The following is a 19307-nucleotide window of genomic DNA, read 5'->3' on the forward strand; positions in this document are numbered from 1 at the left end:
AGGTGACTGTGAACAGAAGGTTCTTTTCAGGATCCGATCTGAGTTGGTCACCAGGACCAAAGGTTTATTCTTCCAGCTTTCAGGCTTGTTCTGGAGTCTATCCTCAGTGAACTTCTCTCTCTTGAGAATGTGTGGAGAGAGAGAAGTTCCCCGAGGATAGGCTCTAGCATGCGCCCAAATGCTTGGAAGAATAAATCTGTGGATCCTGGGACCGACTCAGATCACATCCTGCAGCATTGTGCTGGAACATGTATATTTGCCTTCATTCACAAGAAGGTTCTTTATGTGTGGGAGTGCTTTTGGGTAAATGTTGACTCCTGGGGACTGCCTTGATTAGTCCATGCAGTTTTGTTTGCAACTTTTTCAGAAGTGGTTTGTCATTACCTTATTGCTAGGGTTAAGAGGGAGTGACTGGTTCAAGGTCATCCAGCTGGCTTGTGCCTAATGTGAGATTACAAGTCATGTTTTCAGTTTTGGGCCCAATTCCCTAACCATTATACCAGACTGGCTCTCGATACCAGACTTTTTCTATTCAAGTTTCATACCTGCCTTGTTTATTTTTTGTCCTTCATTAACATAAAGGTGATCTAGCTAATCTCCAAAGCACCTGAAGGCAGAACAAGAAGCAATGGAGGAAAACCAATCAAAGAGAGACCCAACCTAGTAATAAGGAGAAATTTCCTGATAGAACAAGTAATCAGTGGAACCACTTGATTACCTCCAAGATCCCTTCCAACTCTGCTTTCCTGTTATTCAGTTGGGCTTCTGCTAACTGATTTCTGATTTTGTATTCTAGTTGGAGAAGATATAGACAGAATACAAGAAGTGCGGCTGTCCTATAATAAGCAGTGCTCAATGAAATGCTACTGGAAATTCCTATAATATTCATTAATTTCTTAAAATGGATTTATAATTTGTAGTGTCTGTAGCCAATGTCTCTACCCCAAAAAAATAAATAACAAAAAATATGTTATGTTGATATTTTGCTATAGTTCTTCCTGTTTTATATTATACTGCTTTTTCAGACTTTTCTATATTGTAGCAGTAGAGACAAACCAATACTGGAAAATAGGCTTTTGTCTGGCATCTGCGTTGAATTATGTTTTGATGGAATAGAATTTGGCAGGCAGGGTAGAACAATACAGGTTAGTTGGGAATGCAGCTTTTTTCAGGTACGATATCTTCTTAATACTGTCTTATTTTGAGATGCACAATTGGATTAGTGTATGTTTTTCACAAGGTTTATCACAGCTTTTCATTCTTTCCGGTTATTTGCATTTCTAACCATTGGGACTAGCAACACATGTTGCTTGCTTGCAGCAATGCAGTTAAAGGAGGAAAATGAAAATGAAATTAAGGTGCAGAAAGTTGTCACAAGCGAACATGAACAGATTCTGGAGGCAATTTTTTCAATTAACTTGAAAGATAGTAAACTCAACACTTGATACACTTTATTCTGACTTCATTATCATGTATCACAAACTTTCAGAGTTTTCAGGATGTATTTCTTCTTTAAAATAAGGTATGGAAATAAAGTACCCTCATCTATACATATCATTCTTAGAGAGAGGTATTTTACATTATCAATCAATCTTTCATGAAAATTAAATAAAGTCCTGCAAGTTTTTAAAAAATGGTTATAAGCATAGTTCAGGTAGATTGAGTTTTTAGTAGAGTGGTAGAAATAAGAGTTGCACTGTAGATTTATTTTTAATTACCTTATTAGTCATATTAATTTAACATAAGATATTTTTATATCATTTGTCATAAACATTTAATTATATTTTGTTTACTCTCAGGACACTTGACTGAAATACACCAGTAAATAAATCCATTTATCTGCTTTTCAATGGCATAATTATTTAGTAGCTTAAAACTGGAATAAAAGTACTAAGCTAAAATAAAAACTATGAAAGTTGGATCTATGTAGAATAAAAAACTGCATGTCAGAAAATAAAGTCAGTCTGAGAAAATTCTCCAGGAATACATATAATTTTTAAATTCCTCAACTAACATGACAGGAAAAATGCTTTCCATGATGCCTAATTTTCTAGTTGTAGAGAATTATTATTTTGAAGAGGATTCAGCAGTTATGCATGAATAGAGTTATATACATATAATAGAATTATATTTTCCCACAAAATCAAAGTTGGGGAAACTTATATTTTGAGAGGAGGCATGTGGTGGAGTAGAAGATGAAGTAGGAACAAACTGTTTGCTTTGCAGTCAACTGAAACAATAGGGATTGTTGTCTGTTCATGATCTAGGGGTTCCAATAAGAATCTTCTACGGATACTCAGTGAAAGATGCAGGAGAGGATTTTAGTTCTATGTATCTTTTTAAAGCTTGCTAATTGGGAGGGTCCACAGAAATGATTTATCAAAATTCTCTTAATCCTGCCCTTTTGAACATCTTGCTCCCAGGAGTGAGGTTGGTTCCAACCCTCCTGATCCTCCACAACACTCTGTCAGGAGACTTCACATTGGGGGGGGGGTGTTTGATAAATTAATGATCCTGCCTCTCCACCCTGCTTAGAGTTGAGTATTTGTACAGTTATAGTATTTTATTTATATTGTGTATAGGTTTTGTATAGTTTTATCCTTTTAACATTGTAAGCTGCCCAGAGTTACCCTTTTGTAAGATGGACAACCAATAAATTTAATAAATAAAAATAAAGTTAAATTAATCTTAACTTTTCAAATATGTTTTCCTATTATGGCTGCATCTGTCTCAAGTATGCACATGTTCTGATGTATAGAATTGTCTGAAGTCTATAGCACCTTCTTTTTGTTCTTTTTAGTACATGTTGCACTCCTTTTCCTGAAGGAAAACAAATTCCAAAGTGAAATTTCCAATTATGACAAGTCTTATTCACCCGATACCATTGTTTCTATTACAATTTAATCAGAAAAAGCTGAAAATAATCTTCTCTACCCAGTTCCTTCATACTATTTCCATCACTGGATTGCAATTTCATTTCTAATTAGTTTCTTGGCATGTAGAAATGCAAAGCTTATTTAATTTTATCCAAGGTTTGTGTGTATACTTTTTTTTCCTGGCAAACTGCTGTTCCCTCCACATTTGTGTTGATTTTTACCTAATGTGTTTCCTTAACTAAGTAGCTAAAAGAAATCTTCCTTGAAGTTTGTCAACTTTCAGTGCTTTCACTGTATAATGTTATTCTCACTAGCAGTTAGCTTGATTCAGCTGTGACAGCCTCCAAAACGAGTATGGATGTGTGTGTGTGTGTATCTGTATGTATATTCTATATGTGAATGTGGGAATATATGTATATATAGTAAATTAAAACAGAGCCTAATTTCTCAAACCATGTTTTTCTGTGTGTATGTGTAATGGCTGACTCTATGTGTGTGTGTGTGTGTATGAATACATATATTTATATTTATTTTAATTTAATGAAAACCCAGAATATATTATAGAGAAACAGATGGACAAATAGAAATAACAGAATAACAGAATAGCAGAGTTAGAAGGGACCTTGGAGGTCTTCTAGTCCAATCCCCTGCTCAGGCAGGAAACTGTATATAAAGGATTTCAACTAGTGGTATGCGTACCACCAATGGTACTTTAACACCTGGCAGGTGGTATGCGACCCATAGTCAAGTGTAGCAGGGGAGGGAACCAGCTAAAGCAGCGCTGCACAGACCTGGAGGAGATCAGCTGGAGCTGCAAAGCTTGGCAGAAGCCCCAGGATCGGCGCACATGGCGACATGGTAATTGGAGCTTCCGGAGCACCCAGAAGAGAAAAGGAAGAGGACGGAGAGAAGAGAAGTATAAAAGGGGCAGGTTTTGGTGGGAGAGGGAGAGAAAAAGTGAGAAGAGAAGAGGCTTTTCTTACCAAAGCAGTGATGAGAGACAGAGCGAGTGGCCTATTTTCGGAGGAAGGGTGAGTGAGCGAATGGCCTGTTTAGCAAGTAGACTGTTTTGGGGGGAAGGGCATCACGAATGAGCGGCCTGTTTAGTAAGCAGCGTGTTTTCGGGTGAAGGGTGAATGAGTGAGCGGCCTGTTTAGTGAGTGGCATGTTTTAGGGGGAAAGATGCATGAGCGAACAATGGTTTAGCGAATGGCCTGTTTTTGGGGGAAGGGCGCAAGAGCAAGCAGCATGTTTAGCGAGCAGCGTATTTTCAGGGGAAGGCCATATGAGTGAGCGACGTGTTTAGTGAACAGCGTGTTTTCGGGGGAAGGGCAGGTGAACAATCGGCCTGTTTTTAGGGGAAGGGTGAGTGAGTCAGCTGGGCAGGAGCCCCAGGATCGGCGTGTGCTTCTGCAGGGCTATGGGGGCTCAGCAGGAGCCCAGGATTAGTGCATGCATCTGCAGCTGATCAGTGCTTCTGCTGAGTCCCCCAGAAGCACTGATCAGCTGGAGCCCGGCCCTGATCCTTGCGCTTCTGCTGAGCTGCCCAGAAGCACTGATCAGCTGGACCCCAGTACTGATTCTGGTGCTTCTGTTGAGCCCCAAAGAAGTGTCAATCAGCTGGACCCTGGCGCTGATCCTGGTGCTTCTGCTGAGCCCTGACAGCCCTGCAGAAGCGTTGATTAGCTGTCAGGGCTCGGCAGAAGCGCCAAGATCAGTGCCTGAAGGAAGGAAGGAAGGAAGGAAGGAAGGAAGGAAGGAAGGAAGGAAGGAAGGAGAGAAGGAAGGAGATGGGAATGCAAAGGAGGGAAAGAAGGAGGGCAGGAAAGAAGGAAGGGAGGAAAGATGAGAATGAGAAGGAGGGAAAGAAGGAGGGAAGGAAGGGAGGAAGGAAGGAAATGGGAATGAGAAGGAGGGAAGCAGGGAGGCAGGGGAAAAGGAAGGAACACCCCCCCCCCACGGTAACCACAATGCTAATGCAGCCCTCAATGAAATTGAGTTTGACACCCCTGATATAAAAGGTTGTTAAGTGAATCTGGTTTTCCCATTGACTTTGCTTGTCAAACGATTACAAAAGGGGATCACATGACCTTGAGATACTGCAGCCATCATAAATATGACTCAGTTGCAAACCATCTGAATGTAAATCATATGACCCTGGGAATGCTGAAATGGTCATAAGTGTAAAAAAGATCATCAGTCACTTTTTTTCAGTGCCGTTGTAACTTCAAACAGTCACTAAGCAAACTGTTGTAAGTCGAGGACTACCTGTAGTTTATCACTTTTTTCTGTTTTTTTTTTTTGTCATCAAGTTTTTGGTAGGCGACTGGTGGTACTCGGATAGTGCCATATTCTAAAAGGGGTACAATGGGTAAAAAAGTTGAAAAGCCCCGCAGCGCATTAGATATTGGAATACTGCTATCATGTCACCCCCCCTAGTCCTTCTTTTCATAAACGAAACATACCCAATTCTCATATCCATAGCCATGAAAGAAGATGACCTAATTTTAATTTTTTTAAATATTTCAACATATCTGTCATATTTGTGATGGCTATTTATTATTTATAGAGTTCTCATACACTATAGTGTAATCTTATAGTGAAATCAAAGCCCACTTTGCATAATCTTTCTCAGTACAGATTTGGAAAGTTGCCTGAGCTGAACAGTTTGATTGCTAGAAAAAACAGTATTTTTGCCATTTAATCCCACATAAGAAAAACTGTATAAGATGAAAAAAAAGAGATGAACATAGGCTATTGTTTTTCACATTTCTTTAGTTGTTGGCCATGGAAGTCTTGGCATTTCATTGTTGAGATGATTCTGTCTATTCATTGATTTACTTCCATTTGCTCAGAGGTTTGCAAAATGATAGACTCATAAGAGGTAAAGTTAGATGAGGTGGTGTGCAGTTTATTTATATACATATATTCTGTTCACTCTCTTAACAATCCAAAGTACCTATTACCTTAATAATTCATTGAGTGGGAATGATTTCAGGAAACGGATCAGGAATTGTTACTTGGAAGCTGATTTTTAAAAATTTACTACCATATAAAGGAAGTTTATATTTTTATCAGTAAACATCTGTATCACGTCAGAGGCAGGGGTCTGATTAATTTGGGGCATTTAGCAAATTCTGCAAATGTCATAAACTAAAATAAAGAAAATGAGAGTATGTGCTGAAGAGCAAATTTTGAATTAGTCTGAATTGCCCTGAAAAAACTGGAAGCATTATGTCACAATTAAACAATTTTTTTTACAAAAATGAGGTTCTTGGCATAAAAAATAATTATTTAGCTAGATACACAAAGATTTCATCTCTCTATTTTGTTTTCCCTCTTCAAATAACGTGAGAATAACAATATCACTTTAAACAAAAATACAGTAGAGAACTCATCTTGTTTGACTTGTTTTAATTGCCAAAATGATACCATGTAAATTAAGAGGCAGCAACAGTGTCCTCAGCACCCTATGATTAATACCAAAATCATAACACACGTGTGACATTATCATCTAAATGCCACCTTTACATATCCTCTCATTCAAGTTTGTAAATTGCTATCTTTCTTCCTGGTAGATGCCCAGGAGAAAGAATAATAATTGGGAGGTTCAAGAGAACCCAAGAGTCACATCAGAGAATTTAAAAGAAAAAGGGAGGAGGACCTACTGAGCAATCATGAAGCTGAATGGCTGTTCTGAAAGGGGAGGGTTAGAAAACCCAATTACAAGGAGAGGTGGGATGGAATGTCATGGAAGAAGAAATGGTCTAGAACTATGAATAGAAACATTCTACAGAGCAACCTCTATTTAAATTTATAACGATCTTAACAGAGATAGATAAAATCAAAACACCAAACCAGGGCACTGGCATTTAATGAGAGGCAATATGAACTTCTTCAGCAAGACGTTCTGTAGTCCAAGCATGGAGATACAAATGGATTCCTTGCATCCACAGCAGCCTACTTACATCTGGGATATTATAAAAGAATAGAATGGTTTTCCTACTTTGGATTCAAGTTTGCCACCAACAATTTTGGGTAGTATCCTGAACTTTGGGTTATATTCCGTAATAAGCTAAAACCCAATGCAGCTAGTAAACACTCAGTGGCATAGTTTACATATTTCACATAACGTCTGGGTATTAAATGCTAAGTATTTGTTCATCCCTTAGCAGTAATAATATCAGTAAAAAGTGCTACTTATCACTAACTGAATATTTTACTTGCATGTTTTTCAGATCCAACAAAACAATGATTGGTTTTGCTTTATTTTTTATTAAATATTGCACAAGGCTGGTTAAATGTGAGTGCTAAATATCAATAGGTCTTGGAATCTGAGATTGATACATTGAGAATTTTATTTATCTATTTATCTCTCTAGCTGTATGCCATTTCAATCACTGGAGTAATTCTAGGTGGCAAATGTAGGGCTTATAATACCATTGCCTACCATGTTAAAGAAGTTGCTAGTTCCTTGTTCTTTTGTTCCGGATCTCTTCATTGTTTTATTTTTCATGTAACCACTATATGACTGTTTTGTTTTTCAAGCTTAATGAGAGCAGAAACGTTTCTTTGAAAAGCAATGCTATCTGCTCCATTTATCACTCTCACTTCAGTTATTGTAATTACTATATTTCCATATCCATTTATTTGACAGCCATAGCTTTTTAATAAAGGTTTTTCACAATCTATCTTAAAACTGGTTAGAGAGAATGAGTTAGGGCTGGGTAATCATGATGTTTAAATCTGCTTCTTGCAGCCTTTGCATACCCAACCTCTGTAATAGTTCTGTTACTTGATCTTTCTTATACACTTCTTATTTTTATGTGGATAGAATTTAAGTGCAGAGGCCACTTAAGTGCAAAGCTACTCACTTTATGTTTCCAAGAAGCATGGACTGTGTATGTGTGTATTTTATTTTGAGGAGCACTCAAAACTCACCTTTCTTTGGAAAAGCAATGTATGATTAAGGCATTCCTCAAACATACAGAAACACCCATGGAATTTTTAACAGAATTTCAAGACTCACTTAAGAAGGGCTCAGGAGTTTTGTAAAAGTGGTATCAATGGCTAAGTGTCAACAAGATGTAAATTCTAATTTTAACGGAATAACAGAATTGGAAGGGACCATGGAGGTCTTCTTGTATAGCCCGCTGCTCAAGCAGGAGACTCTATACCATTCCAGACAAATGGCCATCCAGTCTCTTCTTAAAAGCCTCCAGTGATGGAGCACCCACAACTTCTAGAGGCAAGCCTTTCCACTAATTGTTTTCACTGTTAGTAAATTTTGCTCCTTAAATCTACTAAAATTTTCAAATTCAGTGGTGAGTATTTTTACTTCCTGTTCTATGAAACAACTTGGTTTATAACTAGAAATAGTTATAAATCTTGCCTTTTGGAAAAGATCTCATAGTTGACCATTGACATGCAGTTAAATTTCATTTAGTGATAAGTAGAGCACTTCTTCCAAAATGGAAAGAAGCTGTTGTAATAGTTTGTTACAAATATATTTCTTTTTCTTTTTCCCTTTGTCAGGAAAAAAAGAGTATCAGCACCTTGGCACTCAGAATTGATAACTTGATAATTGCATGAACATAATGCATAAAAGTGGATAGCTTTTGTTATTTCACCCTGTAATTTCCTAATGGAAGGAACTCTGAAGGATTTTTTTAAAAAATATATGTCATAATACATTGTTTTTATGTCGAGGGGATGTTTTGAAATTGAAGTTTCTTGTATTGGATTATTCAGAGATCTGTCTAAACAGTGGTCTGTTTCTCTCTCTGTATGTGTGTGTCTGTCTGTCAGTGCACAATTTAACTGCAGAGATAAAGATTCTATTTTGCTAATCCATTAGCTCTCTCTTCTCTTATTTAATGAAAAGGTTACAATATTTGTAATTATCTGATTACTTCTCTATGGCGAGATGGGTGGCAAATTTAATAAACAAATAAAAAATAAACAAATACATAAAGACTATAAATATATTTGAAACCTGAGAGGAAGATTAATTATTAATTTGGTTTCCATCCTGGAAGAGGCATTACCTATCAGACTGAATATAACCAAAAACCAACTGGTTCTGTATGCAAGAGTAAAATAAGGTTATGAAATGAGGTGCATAATAATTTAATTAACTTGTTTTGGTGGAGACAGTGGTATATAAACAGAGATCCAAATATTCTCAAGATTGACCTAGTAGCTGGCCAAAAAGGTTTATGGTAAGAACTCCAGTGATGTTCCACTTAATTGTGTTTGTCAATTGGTATGCTTCATTAAGTCCTGTTGAAGTTTTTGTGGATTACATCCATTAGATATGGGTAGGATTTACCTATTCTATTAATACTTTCTGTCCAACTCAAAAAGAAATTTCAAATACAGTTTGAGCCACGACGGACAATGTATAGCCTTTACAAGGTTGAGCCCTTTGAACTTCAATTTAGAGTTCTTTATAAACACAAGATAAAATTCAGTTCACTCCATAATGGATATACTCAGCTACACTCATAGAAAAGACACAGTAAATAAACCCATAGAAAGACAATAATGGTGGGAAAAAAGAAAGAAAGAGAAAAAGGTGACCAGCATCAAGGTAGATGTATTTAATTACAGTAATGATGGATGCACTGTTGGGAGATAAGAAGGATCATGTTGGGAGAGATTGTCTTGGTCCCTAGGAGTGAACAGCAAATATGAATAGATATGTATACATGTATGTACAGTATATGTATATGCATATATGTATGAGGGAGTGAGACAGCAGGCCTGATGTACTAGTTAAGGTATCAAGTTAGAAACTGGGAGACCATGAATTCTACTTCCATTGTAGGTACAAGGCTTTCTGGGTGACCTTGGGCCAGTCAGTCTCTCTCAGTTATAGGAAAGAGGCTACAGTAGCTTATTTCTAAAATCTTGCCAAGAAAACTGCATAGACTTGTCCAGACAGTTGCCAGGAATAAGCACTGACATGAATGAACATACATATCCCACCAACATGTATATACACTCCCCCAACCACAGCAGTGTGGTCTAATGCTTAAGTACTTGATTAAAAGTAAAGAGACCTCGCTTAGGCATGGAAACTAGCATAATTTTGGGGCAGACCCAATGTAATTATGTTTCTCTAGGCTTTACTTTCAGCTATGTAATTTTGATATGTGTGTGTTTGTAACATATGCACATATACATACATACACACATAATGCACACATATACATACATAAAGAAAACACAACAATAAACTTCTGTGAATGTTAATCTGGGTGTTTAAAAATTAATGTATTAAAATATGTCTGTGTTGAATAAAACAAAATATTTTTAATAGAAATCTGCGTAACAATGTAGGGAATTTCCAAATTAGAAGGAGCAGTTCCTGTTCATACAGAAGAGAATTTTTCTGAGGATGCTTGCTAAGATCTACAGAAGTGTCAGTAATATCAGAGAAATGGTTTTTTTTCCTTTGCAGCTATTGTATGCAGAAGATTGCAAAGTTCAAAATTTAATGAGTTACCTGATTGAAACTTGTAACATTGTGTTGAATCACAGCACTCTTATTTTATTTAATATCAGTTTAAGGTGATTTTGACACAGGGTGGCTTTTCTATCAAAAAGTACGTGGAGTTGCATGGAAACCAAAAGGAAACAGTGCTGTAGAAGTAAAAACCAACCTGACTGTAATGCATGATAACAGTTCCTTTAGAAAAGTCACAAAACTATTTCAAATGCATTTATCATGGAGAATAATATATAATGAAACAAATGATATGAAGATGAATATTGAAATGATGTTACATACCACACTGGAAACAAGATTCTGTTGGGTGATTTGAGTTTCTGATATATTCCTTAGATTCTTAGACTATGAATGAGCCCTTTTAATTAATTTACTTTGAAGGGACAATATACAATGTTGTCTGTGGAAATGTAATAAAATAAACAAATGCTTTGGATTGATTTGAAAGCTTTTACTGTTTCTTTAAAAGACAGTCATGTTTTCTGAACTGTAGAATGAACAGGAAAAATAAACCATAGTAGTTAAGGCTAGAAACCAGAGACTGTAAACACTACTTCTTTCATTAGGCATAGAAGCAGGCTGTGAGATGTTGGGCCAGTCACTTTCTTTCAGTGCAACCCACTTCATAGAATTGTTATTGTGGGATAAATGGGAGGAGGAATGAGTTTTATGTATGTTCTCCAGCTTGAGTTATTTATAAAAATAATAAAGGTGAGATAAAAATCAAATGAATAAATATTGTTGTTATATGTTTATAATCGCCAATGTCTGATAACAGATATGGCAGAAGAAGAAGAAGAAGAAGAAGAAGGAGGAGAAGAAGAAGAAGAAGAAGAAGAAGAAGAAGAAGAAGAAGAAGAAGAAGAAGAAGAAGAAGAAGAAGAAGAAGAAATGTTTATTTTTAAAGGGTTAGAATAGAATAGAATAGAATAGAATAGAACAGAATAGAATGGAATAGAATAGAATAGAATAGAATAGCATAAGAGTTGGAAACGACCTTGTAGGTCATCTAGTCCAACCCCCTGCCCGAGCAGGAGACTCTACAACATTTCTGACAGATGGCAGTCCAGTCTCTTGTTGAAAGCTTCCAGTGATGAAGTTCCCACAACTTCTGAAGGCAATCTGTTCCATTGACTGTTCTCACTGTCAGAAAATCTCTCCTTGTTTCTAGGTTGAATCTTTCCTTGATCAGTTTCCATTCATTATTCCTTGTCTGGCTTTCAGGTGCTTTGGAAAATAGGTTGGCCTCCTTCTCTCTGTGACAGCCCCTCAAATATTGGAACACTGCTATTATGTCTCCCCTGGTTCTTCTCTTCACTAGACTTAGCTATGCCCAGTTTCTGTAACCATTCTTCATATGTTTTAGCTTCCAGTCTGCTAATCGTCTTTGTTGCTCTTCTCTGCACTTTTTCTAGAGTCTCAATCTCTTTTTTATAGTGTGGTGACCAAAACTGGTTGCAGTATTCTAGGTCTGGTCTTACTAAGGCTTTATAGAGTGGTATTAGTACTTCATGTTAAAAATGATAAAATTAAGACTCATAAAATTAAAGCATGGATCCAGAAATGTGTCTTTGGGACAAAATACATGTGTCTCGGCAACATCTTTTGTATGTTTGCAGAGCTCCACTGAATTGTTCAGACTATAACCTTCAGCTTGACCATATTCCTTTTAAGTACTGGGTGACTTTTGGAGGCCAAATGAATGAGTTTTCACCCATGAAAACCTTGACTCTTTTAAACATGGATCCTTAGCCTGCCCATTTGCTTCAGCTGTTTATTTATCAATTGTTAACAAAAAGAAAGAGAAAGAAAGAAAGTAAGTAAGAATATACTAGTACAATGAGATATCGATAAATATTAATCCTGCAAGTTTCTGTAGGCTGAAAAGCATAGTACTGAGCACCTGGATTTCCATGGCAGTGCATCCTTCAAAAATCTGAGTGACACTCCTTGCCTCTGAGAGAAAAAGAAAACCTCTGCATGGAAATTTGATTTTTCAATTGTCTTTGTTTTATTAAAGTTTCCATTCTCTCAAATAAATTATATAGCTCATGCTAATTTTTGTAATACCAGGTATATATTCCATTTTATGAAATACCATTAAAAGGTGTTGTATAGTAATTAGATATTTGGTACAATATGTTAACTAAATATAAACTGAATATTAAACTATTCACTGCAACAATAGTGGTTAATCCTCCTGGATAATTTTTAATGATACACCTGTAGTAATGTGCAATGAGCATCTTATCAAATGCAAATTTATGGTATTTTGTATTTTTATATGTTTGGCTTTAATTTCTTAGTACTAATGGGATTCAAATGGTATTGAGTTCCATTAATATGTGCAATCCTCAAATAATTTATTTGGCTTTTTTCTTGTTATTTCATTGGCTTTCATTAGATTAAGAATCTTTCATGAGAATAAATTTACTAAAAGTGTTATGTGCTATAACAGATCATGGGTAGAGATTCTTTTCTGAAAGGTATTCTTATATATCCAGTAAATGTACAGTATATATAATGCACATAACAAGATGGAGAATTCTGTTCTGAATACTGAAACTATCATGACATTGTAGGAACTTAAAGTGCGTTGCTTAGCACTGATCTATTTATAGGTAATATGCCATTTTCTCCTTTGAGAAGATATTTTGAAATTTAGGTAATAAGGATAGTCAGAATATTTTCCTAAAAACTGAAGATTTATAATTATATAAATTATAAATTATATGAAGATTTTTTAAAAAAGAATATGATTTTTCACATAAAAGTCTTACCAACTTTCATTATATACTACTTATATTGACAGAGCATTTGATCTATATGCTGAATGCCCTAGATTCAGTCCTTTAGTATCAACTATTAAAAGGATCTAAACTCTTATTTATTTTTCTGAAGAGCATAATTTTTATTGGTCTTTATTATCAATGTTTTCTGCCTTGCCTTGCCTTTACTCTCATAATCCTGTTAGATAGTATGTAAATCTGTTTTTAATAGTTTTAGAAATTTCTAATTAATTTTGCAACCAGTTTTTTCTTGTAAAGTGTTGATGTGAACATAAATTTGCATGTCAGTCATCTATCTCAATCTATCATCTATCCACCCACCCCTTCTTTTATGCCTAGTGTTTATTTTTCTCTTCACATTTAGAACTATGAACATATGTATTGTATGTTTACTATTTTTTTAAAAAAACAACACTTTTTGAACAGTGAATGTTCTTCATGTGATATTACAAAATGATAACATAGCTTGTAATGTGATTCTTGGGATTGTCTGATTAAAATTTCTTTCTTGTACTGTTCACCTTTACTTTTCCTAGCAATGAATGTATTTCCCTTTAATTTGTTGGAAGTTCTTCTTGCATTTATATTTATTCATTTTCAAGATCTTTCAACCCTGCATGTGCAAAACATGACAATTGTCATCACTACTTCCTTCTCCCTCCCCCCAACCCATAATTTCCATACAAATTTATAGATCCCAATTTCTTCCCTATTTCTTAATTCTGTTTTAGTAATTGTGGCCAATATGCCTGCAAGCAGAACACATATTATTCATGAGATTTTGCTCCTTCTGAAGGAATAGATAGTATGATTTTACCTGCATTTTGTTGCTGTTAAAAACCCGGTTGTTTCTGTGAATGACAATTGGTTTTCTTTCAAAGAATATTGTGAAGGGAGATTTAATCACTGTTTGCACAACTCTTCAAGAATAGAAGGCTTTTTTTTACTATGACTTTCTTCACATGTTCTGTCATTCTACCATACATGATGGTAATAGAGGTATCCAATAGACTGCAATTAAAATGGTGACCTGTGCAACAGCTCTTTGATACATAAACAGTTCTGGCATTTTTCAGTTTAATTACCTAGGGTTGTTCTCTCCCTCTGCCCTTTTTATATATTTTAGAACAAAGGATGGCTTTCCTGCCTGATAAAGTTAGCTTTTATAAACTAATTTTTATTATTAATGTACAATTGCCTGTTGTTCACTAAAATATATTCTCTTGCCTAGGAAGACAAATGGAAGCTAAACTATCCTATCTAATCCACTCCTCTTCATGGCTGGCTATCTCATGTCTTTTACATTGCTTGCTGGACTTTCTCTCAAATTCAACCTCTTCTTTATTCTTACAACTGATTGCTTGTTCAAGCTTTCAATGGTTAACATAAAAATACACTTATGAGTTTGTACTTGGGGCTGCTGTTATATTCCCCCATACCCTTTGGCCATACCCTTTCATAGTATTTGGAATTTCTTACCATATATTAGTTATTAATTTCCAAACAGATACAGTACCTTTATTGTACTACTTAGCATACATGGACATACACCACAAGTAACAAATGATTGTTACTAAAAACAAACTCCTTACTTCCTGTCCAATAAATCACAAAACACTTCTGGAATGTATCTTATTGTTAAGGCCTTCCATAACTTTTAATATCATCTTGGATGTTTTTCAATTGCAGTTTGTCACAGATTTTAACCCCACTTATGTTAGATTTAGAGATATCATTTTTCCAATACCTTGCTGCCTAAAGTCATCATAAATTTCCAGTGAAAAATTAGAATGGGATCTGGATGAATTTAAGAGCTAATAAATTGGATTGTACAGAATTCCTGAGTTTCCCAGTCCTGTCATAAAGAAAGTATGCCATAAACTGTTTTTCCTCAATAGTGAAGATTTGACAGTGTGGGAAAAAGGAATTATTGTAGTGGGAATATAGACTATCAAGAATAATTACTGATATACATAAAAGGAAGAACACTGACTTCCAGCTACACTGTTATCACATAATTCAGTCTACTTAAAAACAAATAAGAGCTTTTATACATTGATATAAGAGAAAAAAAAATCTCTCTGGCTTTTGCTCCTTTAATCTCTTCTGGAGTATTAACAAAGCTGTGAGTTTTTAAAATAACACAAGCCATAAAGCTAATGATTATTACTTAACTGATTGTTTAAATGTGCAAACATCTTTCTAAAGTAAAAAAAGACTTTATGAAATATAAAATATGAAGTAGATAAGAGCAAAGCTAATGAAATAGTAATCTTCTCATAAGTTGTTTAACAACCGTGAAGTAAAAAAATGCAATGCAATTGGTTTAAAATATAAATGTAAATAATGGGGTGTGTATGGTGATTGACAGCACAGCTGTATGTCTACAAAGATTCAATTTTATAGTATTTTTTAAATAAAGTGTAATTTAACACGCAGGCTATGTAAAAAAAATGGAATAGTTCTGAAGACTGATTACTATATTATATATATTATGTCTGCAGATAGGGAAGTTCAGGAAGAGCTCATTCCATATCTTCTAAAAATTTAATAATATAAAATTTTGTATTTTAAATCTTTTATGTATAATGCTTTAAAATATTTACAGGAAAAGTCTGATAACGTGGAGGAGGTATCATAGGGCGATGAGACTTAAAGTAAAGTAAAAATATTTCCATTGATGAATTCTCTGGAAAATGCTTTCTCAATTTTCTTGCATCCTGAAACCCATACTAATTCTGTTGCTGAACTGCTTCCATTCTTCAAATTGTTAGAAGGGATTTATTGGGACACCACACTAGTAGGCATGATAGAGTTAGACCTCCTCAAATAATACTATCCTAGAAAATGGGGCATTTCTACCAAATTAAGCACATTCAATTTTTCTGCTACTCCAAGACAGCAATCAACTATTGTTAATCTAAATTATGTTTTAAGAAGAAAAATATGCAAATACTATATGCAAAATACTACCAGCTTAATGGTGGATGGGATGGATACTTCTCTGATCCATTCCCTTTAATTTAAGCTTGCTCTCTAATTGGCATAATTGATCTGATAGTAAATCTTTAAGCCACAGTGGGCCAATAGTTGTAAGAGAAATACATCTTTTATGTCATTTTTCTGAATGAAACATGTAACTAAATTGTATCCTTTGCTGACATATATCCACTTGCCTATAACTCCAGCAGGGAGATTAAGGGGGAAAGAAAAAAAAGATAGCAAGAGAAAAAGAAATTTGTTAGATTAATTATAAGTCAGAAGGATAGCTAGACCAACACTTGATACTAGTGCTAGCAATTCCATCCATTAGTTTCTTTGACTTTATTATCATTTCCCACATGACCTAGTTTAATCCACTGGAAGTTTAATGGCTTCGAATTGTCAAAAAGAATTCAACAAGCTACTGTGCACTAAGCCCTAATCACCAAGGATCTGATAATTTCAAGCCTTAAAGCTAAAGGGCTTAACATCCTTACAGAAGACTAGGTTTAAGAATTTAGTACTAAAAGAATTTAAAAGTACTGACTTAGAAAATATATATCAGTGCAAGATATGTGAAAAAGGTCATATTTGATTACTCCATGTATAGAATAGCTTGGTTATGATTCCTAAACAAATTAATACATAAATAAATATTTCTTTAATGATGAAAGCCATATAAGATCAAGGATTTGATATGTGTTACAAACTGTGTAAGACTGTGGGACACAAACCACAAGATAATAAGAACAAGTAAATAAAATCTGTTTATGCCACCTGAAATGATAAAATACAACATGTAATTTATCACCATTGTCAATTGTCAGAAACAAGGGAAGCTAGTTTTTTAATTTTTAACATATTGAAACTTTATATGGAACAAAAGCAACCCTTTCTGTGTATTTATATGCACATATATTTGAAACTCATAATGGAATGTTACAAGAAATTGGGAGAGAAATATAAATTTATATATTTTTGTTAAAGAGTATTATACTGCTGAGACAGAAAAAAATGCAAGCAACAAGAATATGAAACATGGAATAGGAGGATGTTGTGTAAGTCTGGATTCTCCTGAATAAATAATTCTATCTTTTTTGTGGTATCTTTACCAGATGTACTTTGCATTCCCCTACTTGATAAAGTTCTATTGCCCTTAATCATTGTTTCCCTTTGGAAGACCAGAACATAGATATGACTGAATTCAAAATAGATCTATAGAATTGCTTAATGAAGATGGATCCTGGGAGATGTGATTCAACACTATGTAGAGGGTTCCCAGTCTCTTTTTTTGGCAAATTTGCTGCCTGTATTTGTATTTACAGTTCCTGTAATTTCCCATTTATTTAATTTTTCAACTTGCTACTTGGAAATTCTGAGAGCCACTACTCAATCAGAACTAGAGATGGAAGGGACTTTGGAGATCTTCTAGTCCAGCCCCCTGCTCAAGCAGGAAACCCTATACCACTTCAGACAAGTGGCTGTCCAGTCTTTTCTTAAAAACTTCCAGTGATGAAGCACCTACAACTTCTGTAGGCAAGCTGTTCCACTGGTTAATTGTTCTCACTGGTAGGAAGTTTCTCCTTAATTCTAGGTTGCTTCTCTCCTTGATTAGTTTCCATCCATTGTTTCTTGTCTTGCTTTCTAGTGCTTTGGAAAATAAGTTGACCCCCTCTTCTTTGTGGCAGCCCCTCAAATACCGTAATGCTGCTGTCATGTCATCCCCTAGTCCCGTAGTGGTGAACCTATGGCACATGTGCCTCTCTGTGGGCATGTGCACCATCGCCCCAGTCCTAGGCTTTCAGTTGGGTTTTATAAAACCTTTTCGCTTTAGGCCTCCGCTGCTGTGTGCAAAAAAAAAAAAAAGGTTCAATCAATCAATTTCATCTTCTTGTGGGAAAAAAAAAGACCTTTCAAAGTTGGAATTGATTGAGCTTTTTAGTCCCATCCAGTCTGCCATTACCACCGAAGCCACGTCCACCCGGAACCTGACGATACATAAGTGGGTTTTGGGTTGCTGTTTGGGCACTCGGTCTCTAAAAGTTTCACCATCACTGCCCTAGTCCTTCCTTTCTCTAGACTAGCCTTACCCATTCCCTGCAACTGTTCTTCATATATTTTTGTCTCTAGGCCTTTAATCAGCTTAGCCTATCAGGAAGGCACTAAACTGGAAAGAGTCCATAAATATGACACCACAGGATTAGTCCAGATTTGATGCTTGAACCTAAAATAGTAATGGAGGATAATACAAATGCATAAATACTGTACATTTCATTCATTTGAATACTATGTGGTGATTGATTGCAGTTTCATTTCAAGTGTATTCAGAGGGGTAAGATTTGTTGTCACATAACGTGTGAAGGGTCCCACTTCCTATTTTTGAATGATGCTTTCACTGGAAAATTTGCTTGAATAGGTAGTCAAAGTAATTGACAGTTTCTCAAACTCACATGAACAAAGAAGTGGCTTTCATTGTTTTGTAGGGATCTGCCATGCAGATACACAGATATTTCATTAATAGGCTTTTAGAGCTAACACTGAAATAACAGTCAGCAGCTGATTAGCTTTCCTGTGAGTCAATGATTGTATTTTTAAAGCAGCAAGGATATCTACCTGTGGAGGACAATCACTGTTAAGGTTTTTTTTTAATCAATTTTCAAGGGTAATCAAGTGACAGTTATCAACTACTGTAGTTGCTGACTTCAATGTATTTTAATTAGGTTACAATCCCACTAGTATCTTAGGGTATCAAAGAATAAATGAAAAAGAGCCTTCTTCAATGCTGAATTCTTTTTCTTCTTTCTCCTCCTCCTCTTTTCCCTCTTTCCTCTATGGTTTAATGGCTTCACTATTCAATCAAAAGAAGAGCTACCATATTTGGGCTGCAAACATCTGGATGATGCCTAGATGGCCAATTTTCTAATTTCTTTGTTACTATCTAGTGATCGGCCCAGATAAGGTAGCCAAAACTCCATTTCGTCTTTAGACACACCAGTTTTATTCAAACTTTTGTTATGATGGAAGACCAACCTAAGTCATACCAATTAGGGAATCCAAACAAACTTTGTAGTGTACAATCTTATCATTCACTCAACTCTTTGAACAAATCCAAATTGACTATTTGCTTTGATTTTAAATTTAGCAAGA

At 35.3% G+C, this 19307-nt stretch overlaps 1 long non-coding RNA gene across 1 annotated transcript in view; it reads left to right on the forward strand.

The window, feature by feature from the left end:
• Positions 1–8046: 8046 nt before the first annotated feature.
• LOC120306300 overlaps positions 8047–19307 on the forward strand; it is a 39239-nt gene continuing 27978 nt past the window's right edge. Inside the window, exon 1 of the long non-coding RNA XR_005556234.1 lies at positions 8047–8200. This is a non-coding gene — a long non-coding RNA (uncharacterized LOC120306300). The remainder of the gene's footprint in view (positions 8201–19307) is intronic.

This window comes from Crotalus tigris, unplaced genomic scaffold (assembly GCF_016545835.1).
Source record: "Crotalus tigris isolate CLP2741 ecotype Arizona unplaced genomic scaffold, ASM1654583v1 scf7180000017731.4096049, whole genome shotgun sequence".
NCBI classification, from domain to species: Eukaryota; Metazoa; Chordata; class Lepidosauria; order Squamata; family Viperidae; genus Crotalus; species Crotalus tigris.